We start from the raw sequence: 9,900 nt of genomic DNA on the forward strand, positions 1-9,900 counted from the left end.
TGTCGTAGCTCAATGTTTTTAGAATGGTTTTATGGGGACAATTTGGACTTTAACATATCCTAAGGACATCCCCGTATAGTAGACACAGAGTTATGGGCCTGCAAATTATAGTCTAATGCATTTCCTATGGACGGGTTGTTTGTTTACGTTTAGCGTAATTACTCGGCCCCTGTTTGTCGTAGCTCAATGTTTTTAGTATGGTTAGATGGACGACAAGTTCGGCTATAACATACTCAAAGGACATCCCCGTATCTCAAGTAGAAACAGAGTTACGAGCCTGCAAAGTATAGTCTAATGCATTTCCTATGGAGGGGGTTTGTTTCGTTACGTTTTGCTTAAGTACTCGGCCCCTGTTTGTCGTAGCCCAAAGTTTTTAGTATGGTTAGATGAAGGACAAATTGGACTATAACATACTCAAAGGACATCCCCGTATCTCCAGTAGAAACAGAGTTACGAGCCTGCAAATTATAGTCTAACTCATTTCCTATGGAGGGGGTTTGTTTCTTTACGTTTTGCTTAAGTACTCGGCCCCTGTTTGTCGTAGCCCAAAGTTTGAAAAAAGCACACATATCTTCTTTTTGTTATTGTTTTATAAAGATGAAAGTTAATTAAATTCAAATTATTAACTAGCACTCTCGGCAACGGCCATATCACGCTAAATACACCGGTTCTCGTCCGAAAACCGAAGTTAAGCAGCGTCGAGCGCATACAGTATTTGGGAATACTGCGTGCCGTTTGTTTTTTCACTTTTGTTTCCTCTTTTAAATTTTAATAGATATGAAAAAAGCAAACATGTTTTTTTGTTATTGTTTTAAAATGATGAAGGTTAATTTGTCTCACTTAATGTAATTTCGAATTTTTAACTAGCACTCTCGGCAACGGCCATATCACGCTGAGAACACCGGTTCTCGTCCGATCGCCGACGTTAGCAGCGTCGAGCGCAGTCAGTACTTGGGAATACTGCGTGCCGTTGGTTTTTCACTTTTGTTTCCTCTTTTAAATTCCACCCGATTTGAAAAAAGCACACATATCTTCTTTTTGTTATTGTTTTATAAAGATGAAAGTTAATTAAATTCAAATTATTAACTAGCACTCTCGGCAACGGCCATATCACGCTGAATACACCGGTTCTCGTCCGATAACCGAAGTTAAGCGGCGTCGAGCGCAGTCACTACTTGGGAGAGAGACCACTTAGGAACACTGCGTGCCGTTGGCTTTTTCACTTTTTCTTGCTCTTTTAAATTTTAATAGATATGTAAAAAGCAAACAGGTTTTCTTTTTGTTATTGTTTTAAAATGATGAACGTTAATTTGTCTCACTTAATTTAAATTCGAGTAATTAAGGAGTAATTAAAGGAGTAATTAAGCTAAACGTAAACAAACAACCCGTCCTCAGGAAATGCTTTAGACTATACTTTGCAGGCGCATAACTCTGTGTGTACTAGAGATACGGGGATGTCCTTAGGATATGTTAAAGTCCAAATTGTCCCCCATCTAACCATTCTAAAAACATTGAGCTACGACAAACAGAAGCCGAGATATTAAGCAAAATGTTCGTCAACTTTGGTATCGTCTCACTTATTTTATTATGTTAGTTATGATTATTGCACTAAACTTTGGAGGCTCATAACTCTTGTTCTACAAGAGATACTGGGATCTCCTTTGGATATGTTATAGTACTCTTTGCTCCCCATAAAGGATACTTTAAACTTGAGGCTACCTCAAAATCGTCGTCAACTTATTTTTTGTCACACTTATTGTTAGAAAGTTACTTTTGATTTTTGAAAAAAAACTTTGCAGGCTCGTAACTCTGTTTCTACTGGAGATACGGGGATGTCCTTTGAGTATGTTATAGACCAATTTGTCCCCCATCTAGCCATACTAAGAATTAGGGCTACGACAAACAGTAGTCGAGTAATTAAGCTAATCGTAAACAAACAAACCCCTCCATTGGAAATACATTAGACTAAATTCTGGAGGCTCGTAACTCTGGTTCTACCAGAGATACGGGGATGTAAATAATGTGACCTTGACACAAATGTTCGGATAATTATAAAGGTCTTCGCATGTTCCAAGCAAAAAAAAAACTTCGCGGTTTCGAACATGTGGCCTTCCGGGAGTGAGGCGGATGCGATAACCGCTACACTAAAGATATGTTATTATTTTTAATCGAAAGAACAGGGTCAAGTAAGTAAGCAATAAGTGAACAAACAAACCCCTCCATAGAAAATGCATTAGACTATACTTTGCAGGCCCATAACTCTGTGTCTACTAGAGATACCGGGATGTTCTTAGGATATGTTATAGTCCAACTTGTCTTTCATCTAACCATACTAAAAACTTTGGGCTACGACAAACAGGGGCCGAGTACTTCAGCAAAACATAAAGAAACAAACCCCCTCCATAGGAAATGAGTTAGACTATACTTTGCAGGCTCGTTACTCTGTTTCTACTGGAGATACGGGGATGTCCTTTGAGTATGTTATAGACCAATTTGTCCCCCATCTAACTATACTAAGAATTAGGGCTACGACAAACAGTAGTCGAGTAATTAAGCTAATCGTAAACAAACAAACCCCTCCATAGGAAATACATTAGACTAAATTCTGGAGGCTCGTAACTCTGGTTCTACCAGAGATACGAAGATGTAAATAATGTCACCTTGACACAAATCTTCGGATAATTATAAAGATCTTTGCATGTTCCAAGCAAAAAAAAAAAACTTCGCGGTTTCGAACCTGTGGCCTTCCGGGAGTGAGGCGGATGCGATAACCGCTACACTAAAGATATGTTATTATTTTTAATCGAAAGAACAGGGTCAAGTAATTAAGCAATACGTGTCAAACAAACCCCTCCATAGAAAATGCATTAGACTATACTTTGCAGGCCCGTAACTCTGTTTCTACTGGAGATACGGGGATGTCCTTTGAGTATGTTATAGCCCAACTTGTCCCCCATCTAACCATACTAAAAACATTGAGCTACGACAAACAGGGGCCGAGTAATTAAGCTAAACGTAAACAAACAACCCGTCCATAGGAAATGCATTAGACTATAATTTGCAGGCCCATAACTCTGTGTCTACTAGAGATACGGGGATGTCCTTAGGATATGTTAAAGTCCAAATTGTCCCCCATCTAACCATTGTAAAAACATTGAGCTACGACAAACAGGGGCCGAGATATTAAGCAAAATGTTCGTCAACTTTGGTATCGTCTCACTTATTTTATTATGTTACTTATGATTTTTGCACTAAACTTTGAAGGCTCATAACTCTTGTTCTACAAGAGATACTGGGATCTCCTTTGGATATGTTATAGTACTCTTTGCTCCCCATACAAGGATACTTTAAACTTGAGGCTACCTCAATATCGTCGTCAACTTATTTTTTGTCTCACTTATTGTTAGAATTTTACTTTTGATTTTTGAAAATAAACTTTGCAGGCTCGTAACTCTGTTTCTACTGCAGATACGGGGATGTCCTTTGAGTATGTTATAGACCAATTTGTCCCCCATCTAGCCATACTAAGAATTAGGGCTACGACAAACAGTAGTCGAGTAATTAAGCTAATCGTAAACAAACAAACCCCTCCATAGGAAATACATTAGACTAAATTCTGGAGGCTCGTAACTCTGGTTCTACCAGAGATACGGGGATGTAAATAATGTGACCTTGACACAAATGTTCGGATAATTATAAAGGTCTTTGCATGTTCCAAGCAAAAAAAAAACTTCGCGGTTTCGAACCTGTGGCCTTCCGAGAGTGAGGCGGATGCGATAACCGCTACACTAAAGATATGTTATTATTTTTAATCGAAAGAACAGGGTCAAGTAATTAAGCAATACGTGAACAAACAAACCCCTCCATAGAAAATGCATTAGACTATACTTTGCAGGCTCGTAACTCTGTTTCTACTGGAGATACGGGGATGTCCTTTGAGTATGTTATAGTCCAATTTGTCCCCCATCTAACCATGTTAAAAACATTGAGCTACGACAAACAGTAGTCGAGTAGTTAAGCTAATCGTAAACAAACAAACCCCTCCATAGGAAATTCATTAGACTATACTTTGCAGGCCCATAACTCTGTGTCTACTAGAGATACGGGGATGTCCTTAGGATATGTTATAGTCCAAATTGTCCCCCATCTAACCATACTAAAAACATTGAGCTTTGACAAACAAGGGCCGAGATATTAAGCAAAATGTTCGTCAACTTTGGTATCGTCTCACTTATTTTTATTATGTTACTTATGATTTTTGCACTAAACTTTGGAGGCTCATAACTCTTGTTCTACAAGAGATACTGGGATCTCCTTTGGATATGTTATAGTACTCTTTGCTCCCCATACAAGGATACTTTAAACTTGAGGCTACCTGAATATCGTCGTCAACTTATTTTTTGTCTCACTTATTGTTAGAAGGTTACTTTTGATTTTTGAAAATAAACTTTGCAGGCTCGTAACTCTGTTTCTACTGGAGATACGGGGATGTCCTTTGAGTATGTTATAGACCAATTTGTCCCCCATCTAGCCATACTAAGAATTAGGGCTACGACAAACAGTAGTCGAGTAATTAAGCTAATCGTAAACAAACAAACCCCTCCATAGGAAATACATTAGACTAAATTCTGGAGGCTGGTAACTCTGGTTCTACCAGAGATACGGGGATGTGAATAATGTGACCTTGACACAAATGTTCGGATAATTATAAAGGTCTTTGCATTTTCCAAGCAAAAAAAAAAAAAAACTTCGCGGTTTCGAACCTGTGGCCTTCCGGGAGTGAGGCGGATGCGATAACCGCTACACTAAAGATATGTTATTATTTTTAATCGAAATAACAGGGTCAAGTAATTAAGCAATACGTGAACAGCCATACTAAGAATTAGGGCTACGACAAACAGTAGTCGAGTAATTAAGCTAATCGTAAACAAACAAACCCCTCCATTGGAAATACATTAGACTAAATTCTGGAGGCTCGTAACTCTGGTTCTACCAGAGATACGGGGATGTAAATAATGTGACCTTGACACAAATGTTCGGATAATTATAAAGGTCTTCGCATGTTCCAAGCAAAAAAAAAAAACTTCGCGGTTTCGAACCTGTGGCCTTCCGGGAGTGAGGCGGATACGATAACCGCTACACTAAAGATATGTTATTATTTTTAATCGAAGGCACAGGGTCAAGTAATTAAGCAATACGTGAACAAACAAACCCCCTCCATAGGAAATGAGTTAGACTATAATTTGCAGGCTCGTAACTCTGTTTCTACTGGAGATACGGGAATGTCCTTTGAGTATGTTATAGTCCAATTTGTCCCCCATCTAGCCATACTAAGAATTAGGGCTACGACAAACAGTAGTCGAGTAATTAAGCTAATCGTAAAAAAACAAACCCCTCCATTGGAAATACATTAGACTAAATTCTGGAGGCTCGTAACTCTGGTTCTACCAGAGATACGGGGATGTAAATAATGTGACCTTGACAGAAATGTTTGGATAATTATAAAGGTCTTTGCATGTTCCAAGCAAAAAAAAAACTTCGCGGTTTCGAACATGTGGCCTTCCGGGAGTGAGGCGGATGCGATAACCGCTACACTAAAGATATGTTATTATTTTTAATCGAATGAACAGGGTCAAGTAAGTAAGCAATAAGTGAACAAACAAACCCCTCCATAGAAAATGCATTAGACTATACTTTGCAGGCCCATAACTCTGTGTCTACTAGAGATACCGGGATGTTCTTAGGATATGTTATAGTCCAACTTGTCTTTCATCTAACCATACTAAAAACTTTGGGCTACGACAAACAGGGGCCGAGTACTTCAGCAAAACATAAAGAAACAAACCCCCTCCATAGGAAATGAGTTAGACTATACTTTGCAGGCTCGTTACTCTGTTTCTACTGGAGATACGGGGATGTCCTTTGAGTATGTTATAGACCAATTTGTCCCCCATCTAACCATACTAAGAATTAGGGCTTCGACAAACAGTAGTCGAGTAATTAAGCTAATCGTAAACAAACAAACCCCTCCATAGGAAATACATTAGACTAAATTCTGGAGGCTCGTAACTCTGGTTCTACCAGAGATACGAAGATGTAAATAATGTCACCTTGACACAAATGTTCGGATAATTATAAAGATCTTTGCATGTTCCAAGCAAAAAAAAAAAAACTTCGCGGTTTCGAACCTGTGGCCTTCCGGGAGTGAGGCGGATGCGATAACCGCTACACTAAAGATATGTTATTATTTTTAATCGAAAGAACAGGGTCAAGTAATTAAGCAATACGTGTCAAACAAACCCCTCCATAGAAAATGCATTAGACTATACTTTGCAGGCCCGTAACTCTGTTTCTACTGGAGATACGGGGATGTCCTTTGAGTATGTTATAGCCCAACTTGTCCCCCATCTAACCATACTAAAAACATTGAGCTACGACAAACAGGGGCCGAGTAATTAAGCTAAACGTAAACAAACAACCCGTCCATAGGAAATGCATTAGACTATAATTTGCAGGCCCATAACTCTGTGTCTACTAGAGATACGGGGATGTCCTTAGGATATGTTAAAGTCCAAATTGTCCCCCATCTAACCATTGTAAAAACATTGAGCTACGACAAACAGGGGCCGAGATATTAAGCAAAATGTTCGTCAACTTTGGTATCGTCTCACTTATTTTATTATGTTACTTATGATTTTTGCACTAAACTTTGAAGGCTCATAACTCTTGTTCTACAAGAGATACTGGGATCTCCTTTGGATATGTTATAGTACTCTTTGCTCCCCATACAAGGATACTTTAAACTTGAGGCTACCTCAATATCGTCGTCAACTTATTTTTTGTCTCACTTATTGTTAGAATTTTACTTTTGATTTTTGAAAATAAACTTTGCAGGCTCGTAACTCTGTTTCTACTGCAGATACGGGGATGTCCTTTGAGTATGTTATAGACCAATTTGTCCCCCATCTAGCCATACTAAGAATTAGGGCTACGACAAACAGTAGTCGAGTAATTAAGCTAATCGTAAACAAACAAACCCCTCCATAGGAAATACATTAGACTAAATTCTGGAGGCTCGTAACTCTGGTTCTACCAGAGATACGGGGATGTAAATAATGTGACCTTGACACAAATGTTCGGATAATTATAAAGGTCTTTGCATGTTCCAAGCAAAAAAAAAACTTCGCGGTTTCGAACCTGTGGCCTTCCGAGAGTGAGGCGGATGCGATAACCGCTACACTAAAGATATGTTATTATTTTTAATCGAAAGAACAGGGTCAAGTAATTAAGCAATACGTGAACAAACAAACCCCTCCATAGAAAATGCATTAGACTATACTTTGCAGGCTCGTAACTCTGTTTCTACTGGAGATACGGGGATGTCCTTTGAGTATGTTATAGTCCAATTTGTCCCCCATCTAACCATGTTAAAAACATTGAGCTACGACAAACAGTAGTCGAGTAGTTAAGCTAATCGTAAACAAACAAACCCCTCCATAGGAAATTCATTAGACTATACTTTGCAGGCCCATAACTCTGTGTCTACTAGAGATACGGGGATGTCCTTAGGATATGTTAAAGTCCAAATTGTCCCCCATCTAACCATTGTAAAAACATTGAGCTACGACAAACAGGGGCCGAGATATTAAGCAAAATGTTCGTCAACTTTGGTATCGTCTCACTTATTTTATTATGTTACTTATGATTTTTGCACTAAACTTTGAAGGCTCATAACTCTTGTTCTACAAGAGATACTGGGATCTCCTTTGGATATGTTATAGTACTCTTTGCTCCCCATACAAGGATACTTTAAACTTGAGGCTACCTCAATATCGTCGTCAACTTATTTTTTGTCTCACTTATTGTTAGAATTTTACTTTTGATTTTTGAAAATAAACTTTGCAGGCTCGTAACTCTGTTTCTACTGCAGATACGGGGATGTCCTTTGAGTATGTTATAGACCAATTTGTCCCCCATCTAGCCATACTAAGAATTAGGGCTACGACAAACAGTAGTCGAGTAATTAAGCTAATCGTAAACAAACAAACCCCTCCATAGGAAATACATTAGACTAAATTCTGGAGGCTCGTAACTCTGGTTCTACCAGAGATACGGGGATGTAAATAATGTGACCTTGACACAAATGTTCGGATAATTATAAAGGTCTTTGCATGTTCCAAGCAAAAAAAAAACTTCGCGGTTTCGAACCTGTGGCCTTCCGAGAGTGAGGCGGATGCGATAACCGCTACACTAAAGATATGTTATTATTTTTAATCGAAAGAACAGGGTCAAGTAATTAAGCAATACGTGAACAAACAAACCCCTCCATAGAAAATGCATTAGACTATACTTTGCAGGCTCGTAACTCTGTTTCTACTGGAGATACGGGGATGTCCTTTGAGTATGTTATAGTCCAATTTGTCCCCCATCTAACCATGTTAAAAACATTGAGCTACGACAAACAGTAGTCGAGTAGTTAAGCTAATCGTAAACAAACAAACCCCTCCATAGGAAATTCATTAGACTATACTTTGCAGGCCCATAACTCTGTGTCTACTAGAGATACGGGGATGTCCTTAGGATATGTTATAGTCCAAATTGTCCCCCATCTAACCATACTAAAAACATTGAGCTTTGACAAACAAGGGCCGAGATATTAAGCAAAATGTTCGTCAACTTTGGTATCGTCTCACTTATTTTTATTATGTTACTTATGATTTTTGCACTAAACTTTGGAGGCTCATAACTCTTGTTCTACAAGAGATACTGGGATCTCCTTTGGATATGTTATAGTACTCTTTGCTCCCCATACAAGGATACTTTAAACTTGAGGCTACCTGAATATCGTCGTCAACTTATTTTTTGTCTCACTTATTGTTAGAAGGTTACTTTTGATTTTTGAAAATAAACTTTGCAGGCTCGTAACTCTGTTTCTACTGGAGATACGGGGATGTCCTTTGAGTATGTTATAGACCAATTTGTCCCCCATCTAGCCATACTAAGAATTAGGGCTACGACAAACAGTAGTCGAGTAATTAAGCTAATCGTAAACAAACAAACCCCTCCATAGGAAATACATTAGACTAAATTCTGGAGGCTGGTAACTCTGGTTCTACCAGAGATACGGGGATGTGAATAATGTGACCTTGACACAAATGTTCGGATAATTATAAAGGTCTTTGCATTTTCCAAGCAAAAAAAAAAAAAAACTTCGCGGTTTCGAACCTGTGGCCTTCCGGGAGTGAGGCGGATGCGATAACCGCTACACTAAAGATATGTTATTATTTTTAATCGAAATAACAGGGTCAAGTAATTAAGCAATACGTGAACAGCCATACTAAGAATTAGGGCTACGACAAACAGTAGTCGAGTAATTAAGCTAATCGTAAACAAACAAACCCCTCCATTGGAAATACATTAGACTAAATTCTGGAGGCTCGTAACTCTGGTTCTACCAGAGATACGGGGATGTAAATAATGTGACCTTGACACAAATGTTCGGATAATTATAAAGGTCTTCGCATGTTCCAAGCAAAAAAAAAAACTTCGCGGTTTCGAACCTGTGGCCTTCCGGGAGTGAGGCGGATACGATAACCGCTACACTAAAGATATGTTATTATTTTTAATCGAAGGCACAGGGTCAAGTAATTAAGCAATACGTGAACAAACAAACCCCCTCCATAGGAAATGAGTTAGACTATAATTTGCAGGCTCGTAACTCTGTTTCTACTGGAGATACGGGGATGTCCTTTGAGTATGTTATAGTCCAATTTGTCCCCCATCTAGCCATACTAAGAATTAGGGCTACGACAAACAGTAGTCGAGTAATTAAGCTAATCGTAAAAAAACAAACCCCTCCATTGGAAATACATTAGACTAAATTCTGGAGGCTCGTAACTC

At 38.7% G+C, this 9,900-nt stretch overlaps 1 pseudogene; it reads left to right on the forward strand.

The window, feature by feature from the left end:
- Positions 1-1,097: 1,097 nt before the first annotated feature.
- LOC149670767 (5S ribosomal RNA) lies at positions 1,098-1,216 on the forward strand (annotated as a pseudogene).
- The last annotated feature ends 8,684 nt before the right edge of the window (positions 1,217-9,900 follow it).

The sequence above is a fragment of the Phalangium opilio genome, unplaced genomic scaffold (assembly GCF_054372755.1).
Source record: "Phalangium opilio isolate 3A_F unplaced genomic scaffold, DU_Popi_V2 ptg000054l_1, whole genome shotgun sequence".
NCBI lineage: Eukaryota > Metazoa > Arthropoda > Arachnida > Opiliones > Phalangiidae > Phalangium > Phalangium opilio.